This window comes from Pleurodeles waltl, chromosome 7 (genome assembly GCF_031143425.1).
Source record: "Pleurodeles waltl isolate 20211129_DDA chromosome 7, aPleWal1.hap1.20221129, whole genome shotgun sequence".
NCBI lineage: Eukaryota > Metazoa > Chordata > Amphibia > Caudata > Salamandridae > Pleurodeles > Pleurodeles waltl.
Window position 1 is genome coordinate 983723036 of NC_090446.1, and position 26170 is coordinate 983749205.

Sequence of the window (26170 nt, forward strand, 5' to 3'; positions counted from 1 at the left end):
GAAGCTAATATACACTATAAGCCATGGAATCTGATACATTTCTTACCATTCCGTTCTAACAATATCAAGTAACTCCACAGATATATTGATGCTGGGAATCAAATAGTAATCAACCAGAACATAAAAAGAGCGGGGCTACAATGGAAAGTTCTTACTATCATGCTCTAATGGCTAATAAATGACTCTGTAACAGACGTGAACAGGGTACTATTAAAAAAGTTGAACATAGTACTACACTAGAATAGATCTGCTTGACTCTCACACATTTTAAAATCTACTCAGCCACCTATGCCACGAACTGCTTTGGAAATCACCCTTCTTTTAATTTTGAATTAGTAAGAGCCATGTCAACATCAAGTTCATTTATTGAAATATATTATTTGTGGTCCTCCTGCTTAGCTATTGGAGTAATCTGGCTATACATACCTGGTTACTTTAAGACTTTGTTTTACTCTACTGTTGTGCAATCTTTCAGAATGTAATTTTGTGTGAGCTCTATATTTTGTGGTTTTCTTTTCTAAGTGGGTATGTGGATGTGATTTCATTTTGGTATGTAGGTATTTTAGCCATAATATATTATGCTTAATATCTGGTGCTATTGTGACTTGGGTTTGGACAATGTAAATATAGACTATGTTGTACTGTGTAGTGTGTAGTGCATGTGGTGTTGGGCTCTACAGTACTGGGCACTGTTATGTGTTCTGCTTTGAGGATAGGTGTTTGATATCTGATGAATCGTGCATCATGTATGATTTAAGGTATGTGTCTTATGTATGTTTTTAAGGGTGTGATGTAATGATTTATATTAGCATTGCTTTACAGTGTGTTTGTGTAATGCACCTATCCACTAGATGTTATCATACACATATTGGCTTTATTAAGTAAAAGGAAGTTAGGTTTTATATTTTGATTGAAAAGTGAACACAAATACAGTGATACTGTTATATATTAGACATAACAAACTGGTATTAGGAAAAAAAAAACGTTTTTTAAACACAGGATACGATTTTGAAAGGCTAATGAATTAGGCTTGTTGTTTGTAATTTGTTGGATAATGAGTTAGATTAATTAGCATGCAAACCTTTGGCTAGATCCAAGTCCATCTCTAACTGAATTACTTTTTGTAAAGGTGTTCAGTCTGTGCCTTGCAACTATCTGAATAGGTGCTCATTTCGAGTGAAGAGACAAGTGCTGAAACGTGCAGAAACAACTGGGCTTGCAGCGAGTAGTTCAAAACAATTGAGGATAATTACAGTTCTAAATCCCCCCAACAGCAATTCTAGATCCATCATACTCCTAAAAGTTAACCAGCATCTTAACTGGAGATCCTCTTTGAGCATGAAGCCCAGACCAAATATCCTCCCACCCAACAATCTGAGCCCACCGTCTAGTAACATCAAAATTATTTTCACTTATCTGATATACAGTAACAATAAAATCACTCAACATAATTTATTCAAATGTACTTTTATTTATATCGATCATGAAGAACAGTCAAACAACGTTTTGGGGGTACGGTCTGCACTTTACTCACATTTTGAAAATGGACAATAAGGTTTTCATATCTGATTCATGCGTTTTGGCATTAAGTGTAAGATGTGGGTATTGTGAGTTTGATATCTGATGCCTGTTGCTTGATGTTCTGTGAGAAGGAAAAAACACATCGGAAAGCCAAAGAAAAGAAAGATTAAAGCTGTCACAACAGGAGAAAGAAGGAACCTGCAAGAATGAGATAAAGGGCAAGGCCGGACTGGGAACCCAAAGCAGCCCTGGCAGTTTTTTGGGACCAGCACCCCCCACAAGGGCTTGGGGCTGCAAGTGTGAAGCACTGATGCTTTTGTTCCTTTTGTTACTGCAAAACCGGCCTCCAGTAACAAACTGGCCCCCACCACTGCAAAACCGGCCCCCACCCTTCCAGCCTCCCGTGGTATCACCCGATGCCCGCTATGGCCAGTCCGGTCCAGATAAAGGGGCAGTAAGGGCGTGGCAGCAGATTAAAGAGGCCTGAAGAGGTGGATTTAAGACTACCAGCCTTGTTATTCAGCGCACCAACGTACTTTCGCTGGCAGCAGTCTTATGAGCAGAGTTTGGTCACTCAGCACTCTTACTTTAACACATTAATCACTGTTTTTGTTTTGCTGTTAGTTTACACTGACATACCTAACTGTATCAGAACCCTGAAAGTCTTTGAAGCATTGAAAAGATCTTCTGGTGCATCACATAAATATGTGCAAAACCAACCATTTAGAAAGTGTTTTAGTCTGCAGATGTCTTTGTTAAACCTATTTAGAGCAGAGAATGGAAGATCAACGATGGATACCTAATGCTGAATTTTAATACAACGAGTCTAATCTAGGAAATACGAAATATAAGTTGTACAATTTCAGCGTAAAATCAAATTTAATTTTTCATGTAACCCATATGTTGTTCTGAATAGCAACAATTGGTTTATACTAGGATGGTAGATCCATCGTGGCCAACGTGTCTCTCGCTCTCTCTTTTTCGTGAACTCATTATCCTTATAAATCAGCAAGCAATTTGACCACTTTAAATTGTGGGAAGGCTCTGAATACTTGGATTTGGCCACATTAAACGTCTCTTTTCTATCTGTAGAATTTTAACCTGAGTGCCCCAGACTCCAAGAAATACAAATTAAATTAGTCGTGGTAGTCGTGATGAGTACATTTGTGTAGGAAAGTACCATCTTGCCTGGCATGTTACCCCCATATTCCACTGTATATATGTTGTTTTAGTTGTATGTGTCACTGGGACCCTGCCAGCCAGGGCCCCAGTGCTCATAAGTGTGCCCTGTATGTGTTACCTGTGTTATGACTAACTGTCTCACTGAGGCTCTGCTAATCAGAACCTCAGTGGTTATGCTCTCTCATTTCTTTCAAATTGTCACTAACAGGCTAGTGACCAATTTTACCAATTTACATTGGCATACTGGAACACCCTTATAATTCCCTAGTATATGGTACTGAGGTACCCAGGGTATTGGGGTTCCAGGAGATCCCTATGGGCTGCAGCATTTCTTTTGCCACCCATAGGGAGCTCTGACAATTCTTACACTGGCCTGCCACTGCAGCCTGAGTGAAATAACGTCCACGTTATTTCACAGCCATTTTACACTGCACTTAAGTAACTTATAAGTCACCTATATGTCTAACCTTTACCTGGTAAAGGTTGGGTGCTAAGTTACTTAGTGTGTGGGCACCCTGGCACTAGCCAAGGTGCCCCCACATTGTTCAGGGCCAATTCCCCGGACTTTATGAGTGCGGGGACACCATTACACGCATGCACTACATATAGGTCACTACCTATGTGTAGCTTCACAATGGTAACTCCGAATATGGCCATGTAACATGTCTAAGATCATGGAATTGCCCCCTCTATGCCATCCTGGCATTGTTGGCACAATCCCATGATTCCACGGGTCTCTAGCACAGACCCGGGTACTGCCAAACTGCCTTTTCAGGGGTTTCACTGCAGCTGCTGCTGCTGCCAACCCCTCAGACAGGTTTCTGCCCTCCTGGGGTCCAGCCAGGCTTGGCCCAGGAAGGCAGAACAAAGGACTTCCTCAGAGAGAGGGTGTTACACCCTCTCCCTTTGGAAAAAGGTGTTCAGGCAGGGGAGGAGTAGCCTCCCCCAGCCTCTGGAAATACTTTCATGGGCACAGATGGTGCCCATTTCTGCATAAGCCAGTCTACACCGGTTCAGGGACCCCTCAGCCCTGCTCTGGCGTGAAACTGGACAAAGAAAAGGGGAGTGACCACTCCCCTGACCTGCACCTCCCCTGGGAGGTGCCCAGAGCTCCTCCAGTGTGCTCCAGACCTCTGCCATCTTGGAAACAGAGGTGCAGCTGGCACACTGGACTGCTCTGAGTGGCCAGTGCCAGCAGGTGACGTCAGAGACTCCTTCTGATAGGCTCCTTCAGGTGTTGCTAGCCTATCCTCTCTCCTAAGTAGCCAAACCCTCTTTTCTGGCTATTTAGGGTCTCTGCTTTGGGGAATTCCTTAGATAACGAATGCAAGAGCTCATCAGAGTTCCTCTGCATCTCTCTCTTCACCTTCTGCCAAGGAATCGACTGCTGACCGCGCTGGAAGCCTGCAAAACTGCAACAAAGTTCGAAGACGACTACTGCAACTCTGTAACGCTGATCCTGCCGTCTTCTCGACTGTTTTCCTGGTGGTGCATGCTGTGGGGGTAGTCTGCCTCCTCTCTGCACTAGAAGCTCCGAAGAAATCTCCCGTGGGTCGACGGAATCTTCCCCCTGCTACCGCAGGCACCAAAGAACTGCATCACTGGTCCTCTGGGTCTCCTCTCAGCACGATGAGCGAGGTCCCTTGAATCCAGCAACTCTGTCCAAGTAACTCCCATAGTCCAGTGACTCTTCAGTCCAAGTTTGGTGGAGGTAAGTCCTTGCCTTCCCACGCCAGACTGCAGTGCTGGGAACCGCGTCTTTTGCAGCTACTCCGGCCTCTGTGCACTTCCGGCGGAAATCCTTTGTGCACAGCCAAGCCTGGGTCAACGGCACTCTAACCTGCATTGCACGACCTCCTGAGTTGTCCTCCGGCGGCGTGGGATTCCTTTGTGCAACTTCGGGTGAGCACCGTTTCACTCCACTTTGTAGTGCCTGTTCTGGCACTTCTGCGAGTGCTGCCTGCTTCTAAGAGGGCTCCTTGTCTTGCTGGGCGCCCCCTCTGTCCCCTGACGCAATTGACGACATCCTGGTCCCTCCTGGGCCACAGCAGCATCCATAAACCCTAACTGAACAAATTGCAGCTAGCAAGGCTTGATTGTGGTCTTTCTTCAGGAAATCACTTCTGCACGACTCTCCACGGCGTGGGACATCCATCCTCCAAAGGGGAAGTTTCTAGCCCTTGTCGTTCCTGCAGAATCCTCAGCTTCTACTGCCTAGTAGCAGCATCTTTGCACCCACAGCTGGCATTTCCTGGGCATCTGCCCACTCTCGACTTGGTCGTGACTTTTGGACTTGGTCCCCTGGTTCCACAGGTACCCTCGTCTGGAAATCCATTGTTGTTGCATTGCTGGTTTTGGTCTTTCCTGCAGAATTCCCCTATCACAACTTCTGTGCTCTTTGGGGAACTTCAGTGCACTTTGCACTCACTTTTCAGGGTCTTGGGGTGGGCTATTTTTCTAACCCTCACTGTTTTCTTACAGTCCCAGCGACACTCTACAAGGTCACATAGGTTTGGGGTCCATTCGTGGTTCGCATTCCACTTTTGGAGTATATGGTTTGTGTTGCCCCTATCCCTATGTGTCCCCATCGCATCCTATTGTAACTAGACATTGTTTGCACTGTTTTCTAATACTATACTGCATATTTTGGTATTGTGTACATATATCTTGTTTATATTTGCTATCCTCATACTGAGGGTACTCACTGAGATACTTTTGGCATATTGTCATAAAAATAAAGTACCTTTATTTTTAGTATATCTGTGTATTGTGTTTTCTTATGATATTGTGCAAATGACACTAGTGGTACTGTAGGAGCTTCACTCGTCTCCTAGTTCAGCCTAAGCTGCTCTGCTAAGCTACCATTATCTATCAGCCTAAGCTGCTAGACACCCTATACACTAATAAGGGATACCTGGGCCTGGTGCAAGGTGTAAGTGCCCCTTGGTGCTCACTACAAGCCAGTCCAGCCTCCTACATTGGTTGTGCAGCGGTGGAATAAGTACTTTGTAACTACTTACCACTTTTGTCATTGTACTTTTCATAAGAGAAAAATATACAAAACAAGTTCAGTGTATGTACACCTAACCAAAAAGTTTTGCATTTCTTTTCTCACTTCTTTTCTAAAGTGCTGAAAAGTACCTCTAAACTTTCTAAAAAGTTCTTAAAAAGTTTTTAAAGTTTTTTTTCTGTCTTTCCAAAAGTTCTGAAAAACTTTTTTCTCACTTTTTCTATCCCTTAAACACTTTCTAAAATGTCTGGCACAGGCCAAACTGTTGATCTGTCCAAACAAGCTTATGATCACCTTAGCTGAAAAGGAGCAAGGAGTCTCTGCATAGAAAGAGGTTTAAGTGTAAGGAAGAATCCCTCTAGAGAACTGTTTGTTAACATGCTTGTTGAACAAGATAAAGCCAGAGGTGGCACTTCTGGTGAAAAATTAGCTGATGGTTCCCACTCTGATTCTGGGGCACCCCTAGCAAAAGATGTGGGAGGGAAGATTTCAAGCCTGCCCCCTAGCAAGCCACCTAGCATAGCTGGTACTGATGTAGAGTCACACCATACTGATAGTGTTGTCTCACATCACAGTAAGAGTATCCCTTCTCATCATAGTAGAAGTGCTGTTTCTGTTAGCCAAGCTGTTAAGGTGCCATCTGTTAGGGACAGGTCTCCTTCTGTTCATTCTCACCATACTTCTGTTTCAAGGAATGATCCACCCACTCACCCTGATGACAGAGTGTTAGAAAGGGAGCTCAATAGATTGAGAGTGGAACAAACCAGACTGAAGCTCAAGAAGCAACAGCTGGATTTGGATAGACAGTCCTTAGAAGTGGAAAGAGAAAGACAGAAATTGGGTTTAGAAACCCATGGTGGCAGCAGCAGTATTCCCCATAGTCATCCTGCAAAAGAGCAGGATTCTAGGAATCTGCACAAGATAGTTCCCCCTTATAAGGAGGGGTATGACATTAACAAGTGGTTTGCTGCACTTGAGAGGGCCTGTGTTGTACAGGATGTCCCTCAAAGGCAGTGGGCTGCTATCCTATGGCTATCATTTAGTGGAAAGGGTAGGGATAGGCTCCTTACTGTAAAAGAAAGTGATGCCAATAATTTTGCAGTTCTTAAGAATGCACTCCTAGATGGTTATGGCTTAACCACTGAACAGTACAGGATGAAGTTCAGAGAAACCAAAAAGGAGTCATCACAAGACTGGGTAGACTTTGTTGACCATTCAGTGAAGGCCTTGGAGGGGTGGTTACATGGCAGTAAAATTACTGATTATGAAAGCCTGTATAACTTAATCCTGAGAGAGCATATGCTTAATAACTGTGTGTCTGATTTGTTGCACCAGTACCTGGTGGACTCTGATCTGACCTCTCCCCAAGAATTGGGAAAGAAGGTAGACAAATGGGTCGGAACAAGGGTGAACAGAAAAGTTCATACAGGGGGTGACAAAGATGGCAAGAAGAAGGATGGTAAGTCTTCTGACAAGGGTGGGGACAAATCTAAAAATGAGTCTTCATCAGGCCCACAAAAACACTCTGGTGGGGGTGGTGGGTCCAAATCCTCTTCAAATCAAAACAAAGAAAAGAAACCATGGTGCTATTTATGTAAATAAAAGGCCATTGGACAACAGATCCCAGTTGTCCAAAGAAAAGCACCAAGCCTCCTACCACTACAACCCCTACTGCTACACCTAGTGTCCCTACTAATAGCAGTGGTGGTGGGAGCAAACCTACTAATAGCTAATCCAAGAGAGTAGCTGCGCTCACTTTTGGTAGCTTAGTTGGGGTTGGTCTTTTTAGGGAGACCACAGAGGCTGTGTTAGTCTCTGAGAGGGCTATTGATTTAGCCACCTTAGTTGCTTGTCCCCTTAACATGGATAAGTACAAGCAACTACCCCTAATAAATGGTGTTGAGGTTCAGGCCTACAGGGACATAGGTGCCAGTGTTACAATGGTAATAGAGAAACTGGTCCACCCTGAACAACACCTACTTGGTCACCAGTACCAAGTAACCGATGTTCACAACAACACACTTAGCCACCCCATGGCTGTTGTAAATCTCAACTGGGGGGGGGGGGGTTACTGGTCCAAAGAAAGTTGTGGTTGCCTCAGATTTACCTGTAGACTGTCTACTTGGAAATGATTTAGAGACATCAGCTTGGTCAGATGTGGAGTTGGAGGCCCATGCAGCAATGCTGGGCATTCCAGGGCATATTTTTGCTTTGACAAGGGCTCAGGCCAAAAAGCAAAAAGGACAGGGTGACTTGGATCCTGGAAGAATGGACCAAGTGCTCCCTAAATCTAGAGCTAGTAGAAGTAAAGCACTACCTACTATCCCTCCCTCTACAGTGGATTCTTCTTCTGAGGAAGAAGAATTTCCACCCCGTGCAGAACCTACACCAGAGGAGCTTTTGGGTGAAGGGGGGCCTGCCAGGGAGGAGCTGAGTGTGGCACAGAAAACCTGTCCCACACTAGAGGGTCTAAGACAGCAAGCTGTCAAACAAGCAAATGGGGATGTCAGTGACTCTCACAGAGTTTACTGGGAGGACAACCTCTTGTACACTGAAGCAAGGGATCCAAAACCTGGAGCTGCCAGGAGATTGGTGATTCCTCAGGAGTACAGAAAGTTCCTCCTAACTCTAGCCCACGACATTCCCTTAGCTGGACATTTAGGGCAAATGAAAACTTGGGACAGGCTTGTCCCCTTGTTTCATTGGCCTAGAATGTCAGAGGACACAAAGGAATTTTGTAAGTCCTGTGAAACCTGTCAAGCCAGTGGCAAGACAGGTGGCACTCCAAAGGCACCCCTTAGTCCACTGCTTGTGGTTGGGGTTCCCTTTGAAAGGGTAGGGGTTGACATAGTTGGCCCCCTTGACCCTCCTACTGCTTCAGGCAATAGGTTTATCTTGGTGGTAGTGGACCACGCCACCAGATATCCTGAAGCAGTTCCTCTAAGGACCACTACAGCTCCTGCAGTGGCAAAGGCCCTCCTGGGAATCTTTTCCAGGGTGGGCTTCCCAAAAGAGGTGGTATCAGACAGGGGAAGCAATTTCATGTCTGCTTACTTAAAGGCCATGTGGAAGGAGTGTGGTGTTACATACAAGTTCACTACACCCTATTATCCACAAACAAATGGACTGGTGGAGAGATTTAACAAAACTCTCAAAGGCATGATTATGGGACTCCCTGAAAAACTACGCAGGAGATGGGATATCCTGTTACCATGCCTCCTTTTTGCTTACAGGGAGGTACCCCAAAAAGGAGTGGGCTTCAGCCCCTTTGAACTCCTATTTGGACACCCTGTGAGAGGTCCTCTAACACTTGTTAAGGAGGGTTGGGAACAACCTTTAAAAGCTCCAAAGCAAGACATAGTGGACTATGTACTTGGCCTCAGATCAAGGATGGCTGAGTACATGAAAAAGGCCAGTAAAAACCTTCAAGCCAGCCAAGAGCTCCAAAAGCAATGGCATGACCAGAAGGCTGTTTTGGTTCAGTACCAACCAGGGCAGAAAGTGTGGGTCTTGGAGCCTGTGGCCCCAAGAGCACTCCAAGATAAATGGAGTGGACCCCACACAATTGTTGAAAAGAAGGGTGAAGTCACCTACTTAGTTGACTTAGGCACTGCCAGGAGTCCCCTTAGGGTGCTCCATGTCAACCGCCTGAAACCCTACTATGACAGGGCTGATCTCACCCTGCTCATGGCAACAGATGAGGGACAGGAAGAAGAGAGTGACCCTCTCCCTGATCTCTTCTCTTCCACAGAACAAGATGCTCTGGTGGAAGGGGTAGTACTGGCAGATTGTCTTACTGCTGAGCAGAAAGACCACTGCATAAATCTCCTGGGTCAGTGTTCTGAACTCTTCTCTACTGTGCCAGGCACCACTTCTTGGTGTGAGCACACTATAGATACTGGAGACAGCTTGCCTGTCAAAAGTAAGATCTATAGGCAGCCTGACCATGTCAGAGACTGCATAAAACAAGAGGTGCAGAAAATGTTAGAACTGGGAGTGGTTGAGCACTCTGAAAGTCCATGGGCCTCTCCTGTGGTACTTGTACCAAAACCTCATTCCAAAGATGGAAAGAAGGAAATGCGGTTTTGTGTAGACTATAGAGGTCTCATCCAAGTAACCAAAACTGATGCTCACCCTATACCCAGGGCAGATGAGCTCATAGATACACTGGCATCTGCCAAGTATCTAAGCACTTTTGACTTGACTGCAGGGTATTGGCAGATCAAATTATCAGAAGATGCAAAAGCAAAAACTGCATTTTCAACCATTGGAGGCCATTACCAATTCACAGTAATGCCTTTTGGATTGAAAAATGCACCTGCCACTTTTCAAAGGTTGGTGAATACAGTCCTGCACGGGCTGAAGCTTTTAGTGCAGCATATCTAGACGATATAGCTGTCTTTAGCTCCAGCTGGGATGATCACCTGGTCCACCTATGGAACGTTTTGGAGGCCCTGCAGAAGGCAGGCCTCACTATCAAGGCTTCAAAGTGCCAGATAGGGCAGGGGAAGGTGGTTTATCTGGGACACCTGGTAGGTGGAGAACAGATTGCACCACTGCACGGGAAAATCCAAACTATTATAGATTGGGTTCCCCCTACAACTCAGACCCAGGTGAGAGCCTTCTTAGGCCTCACTGGGTATTGCAGGAGGTTCATAAAGAACTATGGCTCCATTGCAGCCCCTCTTAATGACCTCACCTCAAAGAAAATGCCTAAAACGGTATTATGGACAGCTAGCTGTCAGAAAGCTTTTGAGGAGCTGAAGCAGGCCACGTGCTCTGCACCTGTCCTGAAAAGCCCCTGTTACTCCAAAAAATTAATTGTCCAAACTGATGCATCTGAATTAGGGTTAGGGACAGTCCTTTCACAACTTAATTCTGAGGGCCAGGATCAACCTGTTGCTTTTATCAGCAGGAGGTTGACCCCTAGAGAAAAGCGTTGGTCTGCCATAGAGAGGGAGGCCTTTGCTGTGGTCTGGGCACTGAAGAAGTTGAGGCCATACCTGTTTGGCACTCACTTCATTGTTCAGACAGACCACAAACCTCTACTTTGGCTAAAACAAATGAAAGGTGAAAATTCTAAATTGTTGAGGTGGTCTATATCCCTACAGGGAATGGACTATACAGTGGAAAATAGACCTGGGAGTACCCACTCCAATGCAGATGGACTCTCCAGATATTTCCACTTAGACAATGAAGACTCATCAGGTCATGGCTAGTCTTATTGTCCTTCGTTTGGGGGGGGTTGTGTAGGAAAGTACCATCTTGCCTGGCATGTTACCCCCATATTTCACTGTATATATGTTATTTCAGTTGTATGTGTCACTGGGACCCTGCCAGCCAGGGCCCCAGTGCTCATAAGTGTGCCCTGTATGTGTTACCTGTGTTATGACTAACTGTCTCACTGAGGCTCTGCTAATCAGAACCTCAGTGGTTATGCTCTCTCATTTCTTTCAAATTGTCACTAACAGGCTAGTGACCAATTTTACCAATTTACATTGGCATACTGGAACAACCTTATAATTCCCTAGTATATGGTACTGAGGTACCCAGGGTATTGGGGTTCCAGGAGATCCCTATGGGCTGCAGCATTTCTTTTGCCACCCATAGGGAGCTCTGACAATTCTTACACAGGCCTGCCACTGCAGCCTGAGTGAAATAACGTCCACGTTATTTCACAGCCATTTTACACTGCACTTAAGTAACTTATAAGTCACCTATATGTCTAACCTTTACCTGGTAAAGGTTGGGTGCTAAGTTACTTAGTGTGTGGGCACCCTGGCACTAGCCAAGGTGCCCCCACATTGTTCAGGGCCAATTCCCCGGACTTTGTGAGTGCGGGGACACCATTACACGCGTGCACTACATATAGGTCACTACCTATGTGTAGCTTCACAATGGTAACTCCGAATATGGCCATGTAACATGTCTAAGATCATGGAATTGCCCCACCAATGCCATCCTGGCATTGTTGGCACAATCCCATTATCCCACGGGTCTCTAGCACAGACCCGGGTACTGCCAAACTGCCTTTTCAGGGGTTTCACTGCAGCTGCTGCTGCTGCCAACCCCTCAGACAGGTTTCTGCCCTCCTGGGGTCCAGCCAGGCTTGGCCCAGTAAGGCAGAACAAAGGACTTCCTCAGAGAGAGGGTGTTACACCCTCTCCCTTTGGAAAAAGGTGTTCAGCCAGGGGAGGAGTAGCCTCCCCCAGCCTCTGGAAATGCTTTCATGGGCACAGATGGTGCCCATTTCTGCATAAGCCAGTCTACACCGGTTCAGGGACCCCTCAGCCCTGCTCTGGCGCGAAACTGGACAAAGGAAAGGGGAGTGACCACTCCCCTGACCTGCACCTCCCCTGGGAGGTGCCCAGAGATCCTCCAGTGTGCTCCAGACCTCTGCCATCTTGGAAACAGAGGTGCTGCTGGCACACTGGTCTGCTCTGAGTGGCCAGTGCCAGCAGGTGACGTCAGAGACTCCTTCTGATAGGCTCCTTCAGGTGTTGCTAGCCTATCCTCTCTCCTAAGTAGCCAAACCCTCTTTTCTGGCTATTTAGGGTCTCTGCTTTGGGGAATTCCTTAGATAACGAATGCAAGAGCTCATCAGAGTTCCTCTGCATCTCTCTCTTCACCTTCTGCCAAGGAATCGACTGCTGACCGCGCTGGAAGCCTGCAAAACTGCAACAAAGTAGCGAAGACGACTACTGCAACTCTGTAACGCTGATCCTGCCGCCTTCTCAACTGTTTTCCTGGTGGTGCATGCTGTGGGGGTAGTCTTACTCCTCTCTGCACTAGAAGCTCCGAAGAAATCTCCAGTGGGTCGACGGAATCTTCCCCCTGCTACCGCAGGCACCAAAGAACTGCATCACCGGTCCTCTGGGTCTCCTCTCAGCACGACGAGCGAGGTCCCTTGAATCCAGCAACTCTGTCCAAGTGACTCCCACAGTCCAGTGACTCTTCAGTCCAAGTTTGGTGGAGGTAAGTCCTTGCCTCCCCACGCCAGACTGCATTGCTGGGAACCGCGTCTTTTGCAGCTACTCCGGCCTCTGTGCACTTCCAGTGGAAATCCTTTGTGCACAGCCAAGCCTGGGTCCACGGCACTCTAACCTGCATTGCACGACCTCCTGAGTTGTCCTCTGGCGGCGTGGGACTCCTTTGTGCAACTTCGGGAAAGCACTGTTTCACTCCACTTTGTAGTGCCTGTTCCGGCACTTCTGTGGGTGCTTCCTGCTTTTAAGAGGGCTCTTTGTCTTGCGGGGTGCCCCCTCTGTCCCGTGACGCAATTGGCGACATCCTGGTCCCTCCTGGGCCACAGCAGCATCCAAAAATCCTAACCGCACGACTTGCAGCTAGCAAGGTTTGTTTGCAGTCTTTCTTCAGGAAAATACTTCTGCACAACTCTCCACGGCGTGGGACATCCATCCTCCAAAGGGGAAGTTTCGAGCCCTTGTTGTTCCTGCAGAATCCTCAGCTTCTACTGCCTAGTAGCAGCTTCTTTGCACCCACAGCTGGCATTTCCTGGGCATCTGCCCACTCTCGACTTGGTCGTGACTTTTGGACTTGGTCCCCTGGTTCCACAGGTACCCTCGTCTGGAAATCCATCATTGTTGCATTGCTGGTTTTGGTCTTTCCTGCAGAATTCCCCTATCACGACTTCTGTGCTCTTTGGGGAACTTCAGTGCACTTTGCACTCACTTTTCAGGGTCTTGGGGTGGGCTATTTTTCTAACCCTCACTGTTTTCTTACAGTCCCAGCGACCCTCTACAAGGTCACATAGGTTTGGGGTCCATTTGTGGTTCGCATTCCACTTTTGGAGTATATGGTTTGTGTTGCCCCTATCCCTATGTGTCCCCATTGCATCCTATTGTAACTATACATTGTTTGCACTGTTTTCTAATACTATACTGCATATTTTTGGTATTGTGTACATATATCTTGTGTATATTTGCTATCCTCATACTGAGGGTACTCACTGAGATACTTTTGGCATATTGTCATAAAAATAAAGTACCTTTATTTTTAGTATATCTGTGTATTGTGTTTTCTTATGATATTGTGCATATGACACTAGTGGTACTGTAGGAGCTTCACTCGTCTCCTAGTTCCGCCTAAGCTGCTCTGCTAAGCTACCATTATCTATCAGCCTAAGCTGCTAGACACCCTATACACTAATAAGGGATACCTGGGCCTGGTGCAAGGTGTAAGTACCCCTTGGTACTCACTACAAGCCAGTCCAGCCTCCTACAATTTGGAGTTATAAATAGTAAATAAATACTTACCTCTAATATGCAGTGACCTTTACAATATTTTGGTAGTAAGTATTCTGGCTACAGTATTTTTGTAGCACAGTAGTTTTGTTGTCAGTGTCGTAACATAAAATCAAATACTGAATGGTTTACAGTATAGTAGCCCCCATAGAAATAAAAAAGGGCCTATACTATATTTACCAAAATGATACTCAGTACCAGTGATCGTATGTTTAAAACTGTCTTGATGCCGATGGAAAAGGAGAGTTTTGCCTAAGCGTGGCCCCACTGTAAGAACCTCATTTGTAGTTTTGTTTTTAAGAATGTAGAGTTGTCTGACGTATGGCAGTGAAGAGCAGTGGCACGGTCGTGACAATCTACCTTCAAGGTGGTATTCCACAGCTTAGAAGTATCCTCAGGTTATTTCTGGGAATAAGCTGTTCGTTCATAATGAAAAGAGAGATAGGAACCAATGACATCTCTTCCTGACTGACACACAAGAACAGTGATCATAATTTATCAAATATTAATGATATGTTTGGCCGAAACCAGTAGACGCTCCAACAAGTACCTTTGGGTATAAAAAGTATACTTTTCTCATAGATGGAATTTACAGACAACAAAACCTGGAGGATTTAAGCAAATAAAAGGCTGCCCATAGCAATATGTTGATTAGGTTGCTGTAGGTTTGAGCAGATAAAGAATCAGTTAACATGTAAGATAGGTGGCAAATCATAACATTAATAAGACAAACCTTACATGGTTTGCAGTTCTTCAAATTACACATTTGAAGTGTTTAATTTGTTGCTGTAAGAATAAAGGTGAGGATGAAGGTCTGGATACAGTTTTCATTTTTTATCCTTTTTCAGGAAGAGGCAATTTTGGTACCAAGCTTTGAATGCCTGAGGCCAGGGAATCACACGGCGGTCAAGCGTGAGTGAGATTCAGTGAATGGGCCCAGAATGTTGAACAGAATCCTGACAAAGCACATGATGGTTTAGAGAGACAAGAAGTTCTGGTTAACAGCTCATACATTTTGGAATATTGCTGGTGATGGTTTCGAAGAGATAATCTAGGCAGGTGCCATACAAGACTTTGAAAGATGCCACTCAGGACTTTTAAAGGTAGAGCCAGTAACTTGGACAGAGCCCTGCATGTGGCTGACACTTATCCCAAATGATGGTGATAGAAGAGGTAGGAGTGAGCCTCAGGAAGTAGCCTTGGGTTCTTGTGGTGCCGATTAAGACTTTAACCCATGGGAAGAAGAGAGGCACTGGATGACCCATGAGCAAACTGATACAATATTCAAGTGTGCTGATGACCAGTGAATTCATCACTGTCTTGCCTCTGCGGAAAGGGATGTTTGACTGTATCCTTCATTTTTAATACTTTATACCTGTCTTCAATTGTTGATTTGTGAATAGGAGTAGAAAAGTGAGGTATCCTCGTTACCAGTGACAAGGTGAGAGAATGCTACGTTTTGGGATTCTGAAATGTAGAGAGAGAAGGGAGCGGGGAGGTGACAGAAGGGATGGTTGGAGGAGTTACTGGTGATGAGTGGTTGTCTCTCCAATAAGGTTTCTACCCATCAACTTTCTATGATTCTTCTTTACAATTTGGTGGTGAGTGGAACTTATGGAAACCAGGAAAGCTTCGAAGGCATACAGACATCTGATTTTTTTGGGGTATGCCTGTGGTGGAGAGCAAGCGACTGAAGGAGCCTGCGGAACACAGAGAGATCATTTTCTTTGGAAACAGTGTCCAACGTGATGCCAGGTGATAAGTTCATTCTTCTGGTAAATATGGAATTAACTTCATTAGTAAAAGGTACGGACATGAGGTAACGTGATCACTGAAGGTGCGTGAAGCAGAGAACGGAAGTGCAAGCCAAATAGCGCCAACGAACTACGTCAGAATATAATCATGTGGGGGAAGACGGCAACATGTAGGTATGTGCAACAGTGGAGACATCATTGGTGTCCTTTATTGGCATCGACCAGAGATGGCAATGAGAAGGGAATGCACATTTCAGTGATGCACACATCGTATCAGAACAAGTAGTGTTCTGAGAGTGAATTGCATTGGAGCGCATGTTTCGGTGATGGGCACACCATACCAGTGAAGCTCACATGTCAGTGATGTGCATACTACTGCAGTGACTGTAAAGTGCAGTGAGTACTTCATTTTATACTGACCTGGAATTGTACACAGTGTTGCACACATCAAGAGTGTGACTTGTACTGGAGTGTACGTTTCAGTGATGCGCACACCACTTCATGAATTACACAGTAGAATTGTTGGCTTCATTTTGTGATAATTAGTCTTATTTCAATGTTGCAATGATGCACCCATCATTGTTGAGTGAATTTTAATAAGGTGCACATTTGACCCTGACAATAGAATTTTCTTTAATGGCCACTTATTTGTTCTGCATGTTTCGGTGATGTGCACACCAAAGATATAAACTGGAATTGACTTGGTGAGCAAATTCAAGTGAAGAACACCTTGCAGTGTTGTGCAAAAATGTAGATTTTTCTAGTAATTTATGACGGAAAGTCTTAATTTTATTAAAGACACAGAGGTGAATATTATGCATTCTTTTCTTACTTTATTTTAAACAGCAGCAGTCAAGAACTACAGCTCCCAGATGGACTAGCAACAGGCTAGCCAATAGGAGTTAAAAGGAGTCAAACGTAGGAACAATAAGGGAACACCATGAACCATAGAGTCTACCCTTGACTGCAAGCAGCCCTCTTTTCTTGAGTGAGCAGATTAAACAGAGTCATGAAACAAAGGGTAAATAAGTCCTAAAATTGCCAAGGCAAGAGATACGGAGAAGAAGTCCTGAACGCGGGCAACCATCCCAGAAAATGACAGAGTAATATGGGGGTCGTGACGATCCCGGCTAGATGAATCCTGAAGTCCTGTTCTGACAAGAGTGGAATTGGAGTAACTGGAATTATCCCAATGACGGAGGTAATGCAGGAGTCGCTGGGAAGGAAAGAAAAAAATACATGTTAGTAGAAAACAGTGGTGGGATAATATTCGCCTCTGTGTCTTTAATAAAATTAAGACTTTCCGTCATAAATTACTAGGAAAATCTACATTTTATGTCAAGACTGGAGGCTCTATTATGCAAGTTTAAAGCATGTCAATAACCAAGGAAGTTGCAGTTCTAACAGGTTTACAGTAAAAAGTCCTAAAAACAGTATCGTTAGACCAATCGGCCGACCTGAGAATGTCCTCCAAACTGGAACCCAGTGAGAAGGCCTTAGAAGCCATGGCTCCCCTAGTGGAATGGGCTCCGAAAGTGGAAACATCAATAACCCATTTAACCCAACGGGCCAAGGTGGCTGAAGAAACTGGTTTATGGGGCTTACGAAAGGAGATTAACAATTGATTGGACGAGGACATTCTCAGGTTACAGGTTCTTTTTTCATCCTACTTTAAACAAAGACCCACACAGGGTTTTGGTTTGTCAGGGAAAAAAGGATAGAAAACAGAATGAAGATTGGTTTTAGTACATTTGGAAATATGCAATAGCACACCTGTAGGCATGAACTGGCGGGAAGACACGTCCAGAGACTTAACATCGGAAACTCGTTTTATGGAAATCAAGCACAACAACATAGTGAGTTTTGGCAGAAAGCATTTTTAGAGAAAGGACTGAATTGTCCGACCAATTAAGGAACAAATTCAACACTGAAGAAACATCCCAAGTATGAGAATACTTGGACGATGGAGGTTTGGACAATTTGACAACCTTTAAGATTCGACAGATTAAAGGATGTTGTATGAGAGCAGGGTCAAACATAGGGACGCCCTCTGAATCAACTATGTTGGGCGAAGAATTACTCAGGGAAAGTTTAGGGTGTTTAGAGGGAGGCGAGCATGGAGGAAAAATGTCATCAGGATTGTCAGATTGGGACAAATCGTACATATCCTCATCATCAGTGTCCAAAATGTTTTAAACTATAATCTTTTTTGGCGCATCAATATGTTTTGATTTAAATTTGCATTTTAACTGCGAAGAAGAAAACTTCTTTGTAATATTCCCCTCCTTCACAGGAGACCTGGGAGGAATCAAGTCCTCACTCTGGTGTGAGGCAACCTCACTGTCCAATTGAGCGCCTTTAGCAGGTTTGACCGAAGCCTGTTTATGTTTTCTGCCTTCCCCCGCAGAATGGGCCAGAGAATTGGACACCATGGACTTTACTGTGTTTTCTATGTTTTTAGACATTTTCTCCATGGATGCCTGTAAGGCATGTTTCACTGAGGATTGGATGAATATATTTAAATCCTGATTGAAAACTTCCTCATCCTCATTAATATCCGGCATGACTGGGGAATTGTCAGAATCCATTGAAAAAATAAAAGCACTTTTAAAAGTCAATAAGCGTGTAACAGAGTGCTATAAATCACTGGGAACAAAGCTGTAAACTCTTTAATAAAATCCTGGGTTGGAAAGGGTTAAAGACTGAAATGCAGTTTCTCCAGTGAATAAACGCTCCCCGAGGGCGGAGCAGAAGTAGGAAGTGGAGCAGTAGCGAGCCGCGCCCTCAAATTTATGCTCGGACCGCAGTGGAAACCACGCGGTGAACCGAGCAGCTGAGAGGAGCCGGAAATGAGAGGCGTCGCCTACTGAGAAAAGAGCGGACCTCCCACCGGGTCAGACACGCGAATAAAGGGTTGTGCGTTGACAGGCTGGCAATGTGGAGCGTCGCCTGAGGAGAAGAAAAGCGGACCTCCCGGGAAGTCAGACGCGCGATAAAGGGTAGCACGCTGACAAGAAAGAACTCGGCAGACAAAATTCGAAATGCGCCGGGGTACAGAACTGTAAGCGTATGCGAGGCGACATGAAAGGGAGGGGGGGGGTCTTGAAAAACACGAAATGCTGCAAAACTGAGCAGTATTAAACCATCAACTTAAAACAATAAAGATTAAAACATCAAAGCAATGTACAAATATATTCATTAACACAGAAACGGAGAGACCATGAAAGAGTACTTATCTTGACTGCGAGCAGCAAGAAAAAGGGCTGCTTGCAAGCAAGGGTAGACTCTATGGTTCATGGTGTTCCCTTATTGGTCCAACGTTTGACTCCTTTTAACTCCCATTGGCTAGCCTGTTGCTAGTCCATCTGGGATCTGTAGTTCTTGACTGCTGCTGTTTAAAATAAAGTAAGAAGAAGAATGCATAATAGAGCCTCCGGTCTTGACATATAATTAACGTTATACACTCAAGTTGTGTGCTGATCTGGTAATTCACACACCTACTTTTGGAACTGTGCATTATTAATAATACACTTTACGGTCTAGGATTACAGAGTAAACGCTGAAGACACGTGCACCAGCAACTCATCTAAGAAAGGCAAGAGTGGTATGCATGGTGATATGCATACAAGTTAGAAGAGGTGATAGGCTAAGTACTATATTTAGTAGATTGTGTTTATTTTAGTAACTTGGTATTTCATAATGAGTTCACAAAATTGTGGACTTACACCACCTGTACACTTTCTTCCACGACCAAGCGATCCTAAATTAAAGTGGCCCGATTGGAAGGTATATTTCTTGAACTATTTGTCAGCACTAGAGGAGGAGAATGACGAAGAATTTACATCTTCAAGGAAAATGAAAGTCTTTTTATGTAGCTTGGGGCCAGAAGGATTATGTGTATATAGTTAAATGGAGAAAAAAGTAAGACCTTGTGAGAGTGTAGATGTTTTCAGAGACGCTTTAGAAGACTTAGATAATCACTACCACCCAACTGTTTGTACTGCGATAGACAGGTATACATGTTTCCAGAGGAAACAATAAAAAACTGAGTCTGTAGAAGATTATGTTGCAGCACTAAAGAAACGGGTCGTCACTTGCAAATTTGGTCCTCTCCATGATGACCTTATAAGGGACCAACTAGTAATGCATTCTAAAAATATTGTGGGTGTGTGGGTATTCCCCTTGAATGAAAAATTAGCTATTATAAAGAAAGCAGAAATGTCTAAGAGATGTTCAAAAGCAGCGTTAAAAAGCAATATTGAAGAGGAAATAGTAGGTAAAATTTCCAACTCAAAGGTGGAGGAGAAAAAGAAAGTGGATAAACACAGCAGCAAAGGGTGGAAAGGATTAACCAAAAATAAAACAGAATTAGAAGACAGGCCTCCCACTTCTTCCAGGTGTGTGATTAAAGTCCATATAGCTAGGGATAAATGTTGTCCGGCATAAAAAATCTAAATGTGCATATTGTGGTATTGTAGACGTTTTGCTGAATAAGGTCTGCAGGAAGGAATTGAATAAAGGAGATAAAAAGGCAGTGAAGTGTATAATGGAGAATAAAGAAGGAGGGGATGTGGAGAATGAATCTGCAAGTGAGGATGGGGTTCTATGTATAGAGGAAGTTGCTTGTTTAGATGAAGCTGTTTTGGATGTAAGGTTGAACTTACAGCTAAGCCCGCGGAGGGGCTAATCCTGGCTGGGCTGCTGAGGGCGCCCGTGACGCGTGGGCCGCACTGGTCGGCAACGGCCTGGTCCTGGGCCCACATGCACCCGGGTGGAGAGCCGACGAGAGGAAGTGGCACAGGGTGCTCGGTCAGAGGAGCGCGAGGACGCGGGCCCCGTGGAGCTAGAGTGGGGTGAGCAGGGCCTGTGCTGGAACGCTTTCTTGGCAGCACAGACCGGGCCGCAAAGGTAGCTGGGCGTGGGGGTTGGGTCTGACGACCGCAGTATGGAATGCAGGCCCCCAGCCCCCGAGACATAGGAGACCCTGACCAAGAACCACCAGGGAGCCCCGCTGTGGATGGGCGCCATTGTCGGAGAGGCGTGGTGAGGATCGGGGTCGGGGCACCCCCCCTTCTCAGCATACTTTTTGCCCGCGAGCGGGACAATCCAGAGCACAGCGTGACAGAAGGCAGTTAATCGGCGGTAGCGATCGGCCCACAGAGGTGACCAGTTTTTGGGCCGTGGCGGAGGGGGGTTGTCTCCCCCCGAGACTTCACGCAAGGATCCCCTGCAAGCGGAAACGGGCAATAGCCTCCTCCAAATCTAAGAAGGATCAGTCGGTCTGGGAGATGCTGACCAGCTCCACACCAGCACAGAGCAAACATACCAACACTCCCACACAGTCACAGGTGATCACAGACAAAGGAGATGTGGAGGACAATGAAACAGTACCAGTTACAAGAGGATTCCTTACCTCCCTGTTCAACTCCCTGAAGACGCATCTACAGGTTCTGCGGAAGGATCTCTCTCAGGACATGCGCGAGTTGCGCGCTGATCTCACCTCATTGGTGGAGCGAGTATCAGGTATAGAAGACAATGAGATATCCAAAGGAGAAGAAGTTGAACAAATGCAACAAGAGATCCTTCGCTTGTGAGAAGGGCAGGAGCAACTGCAAATCACGACTGAGGACCTGGAAAATCGCTCCCACCACCACAACATACGAATTATAGGGGCCCCAAATAGGGCTAAAGGGAACGACATCAGAGAGTACACTACGGCCCTGTTCTGCTTGCTTCTGGGTCCAGAGAGTAAGCAAGAGATCTTGCTAGACCGGGTCCACAGAACAGGCCGACAGGGGGGACTGGGTTGTGTCCTCCAGACATTCTAGCTTTTATCCAAAACTTCATGACCAAAGAAGACATTCTCCAAAAAGCGCAGACTCAACCTCAGATCCAATTTAGGGGTCACACCTTACTGTTATACCAGGACCTCTCTCTGCTTACACTACAGAGGCGCAGGGAGTTTAAGACCATCACCGCCTACCTCCGGTCTAACTCCACACCCTACAGTTGGGGTCACCCCTTCCGACTCATATTCTGCTGGGGTGACCAGACACGACAAGTGAAATCAATACATGAGGCCCGACGGATCTTAAACATGGAAGAGGACGATGCGGGGCGAGAGGTCCGGGTGGGGAGACCCCAAAGAGCTGCATCGGATGGAGGCGAAAGGAACGGAGACGAAGACCACCGTGACCATCGTCTGCAGAGATAGCACTAGAGAGACAATCTTTTCTGAATAGTATTGCTGCCGGTGCCAATACATAGTCATCGTCTGCTGCCAGCCGCCAGCAGGAGGGATCCTTGGGCCGCCCCAAGAGCTCTGATATGACGGGCACTGACACGGGGCCTGGGCAGCGGGGCCGCTGAACGATGTACTCAGACCTTACAAGACACCCCTGATCTTTATTCGAAGCCCCGTTTCTTCTGGACCTCAAATAGAGGACTTGGTTATTGTTAGATGAGCACCTGTTGTGCCACTTTGTTAATAATAGTATGCTCCTCCCGCATGAGATGCCATAAGGCACACTTGCCTGCAGACTCCTACATAGGCACACAATACAGGGTTACTCCCGGATCCTGGCTACTCACAACACACAGATGCCTTAGCTTTCCACCTCGCACTCACACACTTGACACTTAAGTGCCTGAGCCTCAATGTCCGAGGCCTTAACAATCCCTCAAAGTGGCTAGCGATCCTTTCCTTCCTCGAGCGGTCACAGAGCCACATATGCCTACTACAAGAGACACATTTGCTATCCAAAGACACCTATTGAATGCGCTCCAAATGGTTCCCTCAACAATACTAGTCCTCAGCTTCCATGAAACACGGAGGGGTGGTGATCTTGGTTTTTAAAACTTTCCCTGGGGAAATCCTCACCAAGGTACATGAGATAAAAGATAGATATTTAGCCTACAGGGTGTGGATAGAATCATTCCATTTCACAATGGCTAATATTTATGCGCCTAACGCACAGCAAGCGGCATTCATGACACAGGGTCTCTCTCCAACGTTGACCACCCCTGACACAGCAATACTCGTGGGAGGTGACTTCAACCTCATTATGGACAACGAGCTAGGCCAGTCTGGGCACCGACATGGGCAGACGGATGCTCTTTCCCCAGCAGGCCTTCATTGGCTCGCAGACTGTGACTTAGAGGATGTATGGAGGAAGGCACATCCGAACCTCCGAGATTATACTTTTTACTCTGCAAAACTAAATTTGAATTTAAAAACAGGTCGGCATTGGGGAAACTGTATGTAGCAGAAAAGGGACTTTCTGTACTAGGGTGGATTGATCAAGGAGCATTGGGTATAAATCTTGATCCCAAAAGATCAGGTAATGCTACTTAGCGAACTAACGAAAGCTAAGGTAGATGAAATATAAAAACAGTTTCCCAGTGTTTTTTCAGGTGTAGTAGGAAAATGTGTGGTTTTGTCCATAAAATTGTACCAAAGAAAGGAGTAGTACCCATTTGTCACAAAGCAAGAACCATCCCTATTAGTATGAGGGATGGTGTAATGGCAGAACTGGATGCTTAAGAAAGCAAAGGGATAACAGAACCTGTGGAAAGTGCAGAGTGGCAAGTCCCCTTGGTTGTAGCACAGAAATCAGAAGGGCCGATTACGTTTGTGCATTGACCTTAGGGACTTGAACAAAAATATTGTAATTGACAGATTTCCCAGAATTGACAAGCTTCTTTCACAATCTGAAGGGATGAAATAGTTTTCAACCATAACTTTGACTTCGGCCTACCACCAGGTACAACTCCATCCTAAGAGCAGGAACCTTACAGCGTTCATCACCCCTTTCAGATGCTATAGATTTATCCGCATGCCATTTGGCCTGGCATCAGTGGCTGCAGTATTCCAGTGGTTGATGCACAAAATCTTCAAAAGTGTCAAAGGGGTGATGTATTTTCAGGACTGTATCCTGATGATGGGTCAAGACAAATCAGAAGATGATTTGAGATTGAAATTGGTTTTATAAAAAATATCAGAGAAGGGTTTGACTGCAAAACTAAAGAAATACAAATTTGCAGTGAATTCAGTCACGTACTTAGGTCATGAGGTGGGAGGAGATGGCATTTCACCCAAAAGAGAAATAATTGAGGCAGTGAGTAATGCTCCAGCACCAACAGCCAAAGAGGAAATTAGGTCCTGTCTAGGACTTGCAGAGTTTTATTCTAAATGCGTACAAAATTTTGCAAGGAAACACATAACCTTAGGCAGTTGAAATTGAGGCAAGCATTTGTATGGAATGAGAAATTACAAGAAGATTTTGAAAGAATTAAACAAGAATGGAGTACAACTCTTCCCTTGCAAGGTTTTGATACAAGAGCAAGTATAATAATAACAACTGATGCAAGTGATAAGGGGCTGTCTTAACTCAATAACAGATATGGGTGAAGAGTATACAGTAGCATTTGCCTCTAAGTCTTTGGCACTGTCAGAGGAAAAGATTTCAGTAATTGAGAAAGAGATGTTGGCAGCATTTTGAGCGATGGAGAAATTCAGACAATACTTTGGGGGGGGGGCATGATTTAAACTACGTACAGACCATAAACCCCTACTGAAAGATTTATCCTCTAGTAATATTATCAGGGCTACCCCATGGATAGGAAGAATGACCTTAGGATTATTAAATTTCATGTATGTTGTACAGTATTTGCCGGGGAACAGGAATAAAGTAACTGACTATTTAAATTGTTCTCCTTTGCCTTCCAAGAATGAGAGAAATGCTGATGGGGAGGATTTCAGTCTAGCTGTGGTCAGGGATAGTATAGATGCCATAATGAAGGAAAAATGGGATGCATAATGTGGCAACAACGTGATGTTAAATAGAGTGAAAAATGCCATTAGAAATGGGGGGGATCAACATGAAGGATTTACAGGGAGAATACAGGAGTTTGTGGGAAGTCAAAGATGAATTGTCTTTAAATGAAGATGGATACTTTTTTAGGGAGACAGGGTGATACCTCCTAAGGAGTTGAGACCCAAAATTTTAGACATAAACCATAAGGGACATCTAGATATTGTCAAACTAAAGAAAAGAATGAATTCCATGTGCTGATTGACATACGTAGATGGAGATACAGAAACATTTGTGAAAATTACTAAACTTGTAAAAATGCTGACAAAACTCAGTCTGTTTTCAGACAACTGCTAGGGAATAGGAAGTGCCCAGAACATCTCTGGGAGGACTTGAACATAGACATATTAGGTCCTATTCTAGAGGACCAGGGAGAGTCATGTCATTGTGGTTGTTGATAATTACTCGTAATGGCCTGAAATCAAATTGGTCGAAAAGTGTGATACAAAAACCATAATTACACTCCTGGAAAAAACGTTTTTAAGGGAAGGCATCCCAAAATCCTTACTGAGTGATAACGGGCCACAATTTGCCTCAGAGAAATTTGGAAGGTTCTTCAGCAGGAATGGTATTCTGGGAAGAAGACTCTAGTCTGTCATCCTTCAGGAAATGGCATAGTAGAACACCTCAATAGAGTGATAATGGGAAATGTTCAAGCATCTATAAATACAGGTAAAGATTGGGTGAAGGAATTGTACAGTACCATTTTGGCATTCAGAATAACACCTACAGGGACTGGTAATACTTCATTCAGACTTCTAAGAGGAAGAGAACCATTTACAAAGGACAATTTAGCTTGGAAAAATATGAAAGTTTGCAGTAAATGGTCCCCTGCAGTAGTGAAATTCAGTTTGAGGAAAATGCAGAATATATATGAAAGACAAATTATGATTAAAAAAAACATGGTGTAAAAGATGTTTACTTGATGCCTGGTGATTGGGTGAGATTAAAACTTGGCAGTAAGAACAAGAAAGGAGACAGCAAATCTTCTGAAACCTCTGCAAGTTGAGGAAGTCTTTTCAAGATAGGCCAGATTGAGTGACAAGAAAATATGGCATTTTAGTAGGATGGACAGATGCAATAGGATTCCTGACTGGCAATTTACTAAGGAAAACAGGGATTTACCAGTAAGGCGTTGGTTGTGGGATGAGGTGACAAATATGAATGAAGACAGGACAGCTTCCTCAGTGGGGGAAAGTAGTAGAAGTAGTAGAAATGGAAGTCATAGTTTCTTTACTGAAGCTGTTCAGATTAACGGTCCTAGGGCAACTCGCCTAGGTAGACCAATTGTACTACCTAAGAGATTTGATAATTTCATCATGTAATTGTATTATGGAAAAAGAGAAGTAGGAGGTCAACATGGATCTATATGCTTAAGTGTATAATTGGGTAACATCACATATTCCTGTAGGAATGCATATGAAATGTTTCATTAGCATGTTAATCTTTAGTAGTGGGACAATTAATGTAGACTTATGTCAAGAGTAATATTTGTTAAGTATCAAAAGAGGGGAGATGTGGTATCCAGTGACAGGTAACAGAATGCTAAGGTTTGGGATTCTGGAA

General features: G+C 44.8%; 1 protein-coding gene across 1 annotated transcript in view; it reads left to right on the top strand.

Moving 5' to 3' along the window:
- BTBD17 (BTB domain containing 17) overlaps positions 1 to 26170 on the top strand; it is a 50592-nt gene that overhangs the window by 11125 nt on the left and 13297 nt on the right. The gene's annotated exons all lie outside the window — the stretch shown is intronic.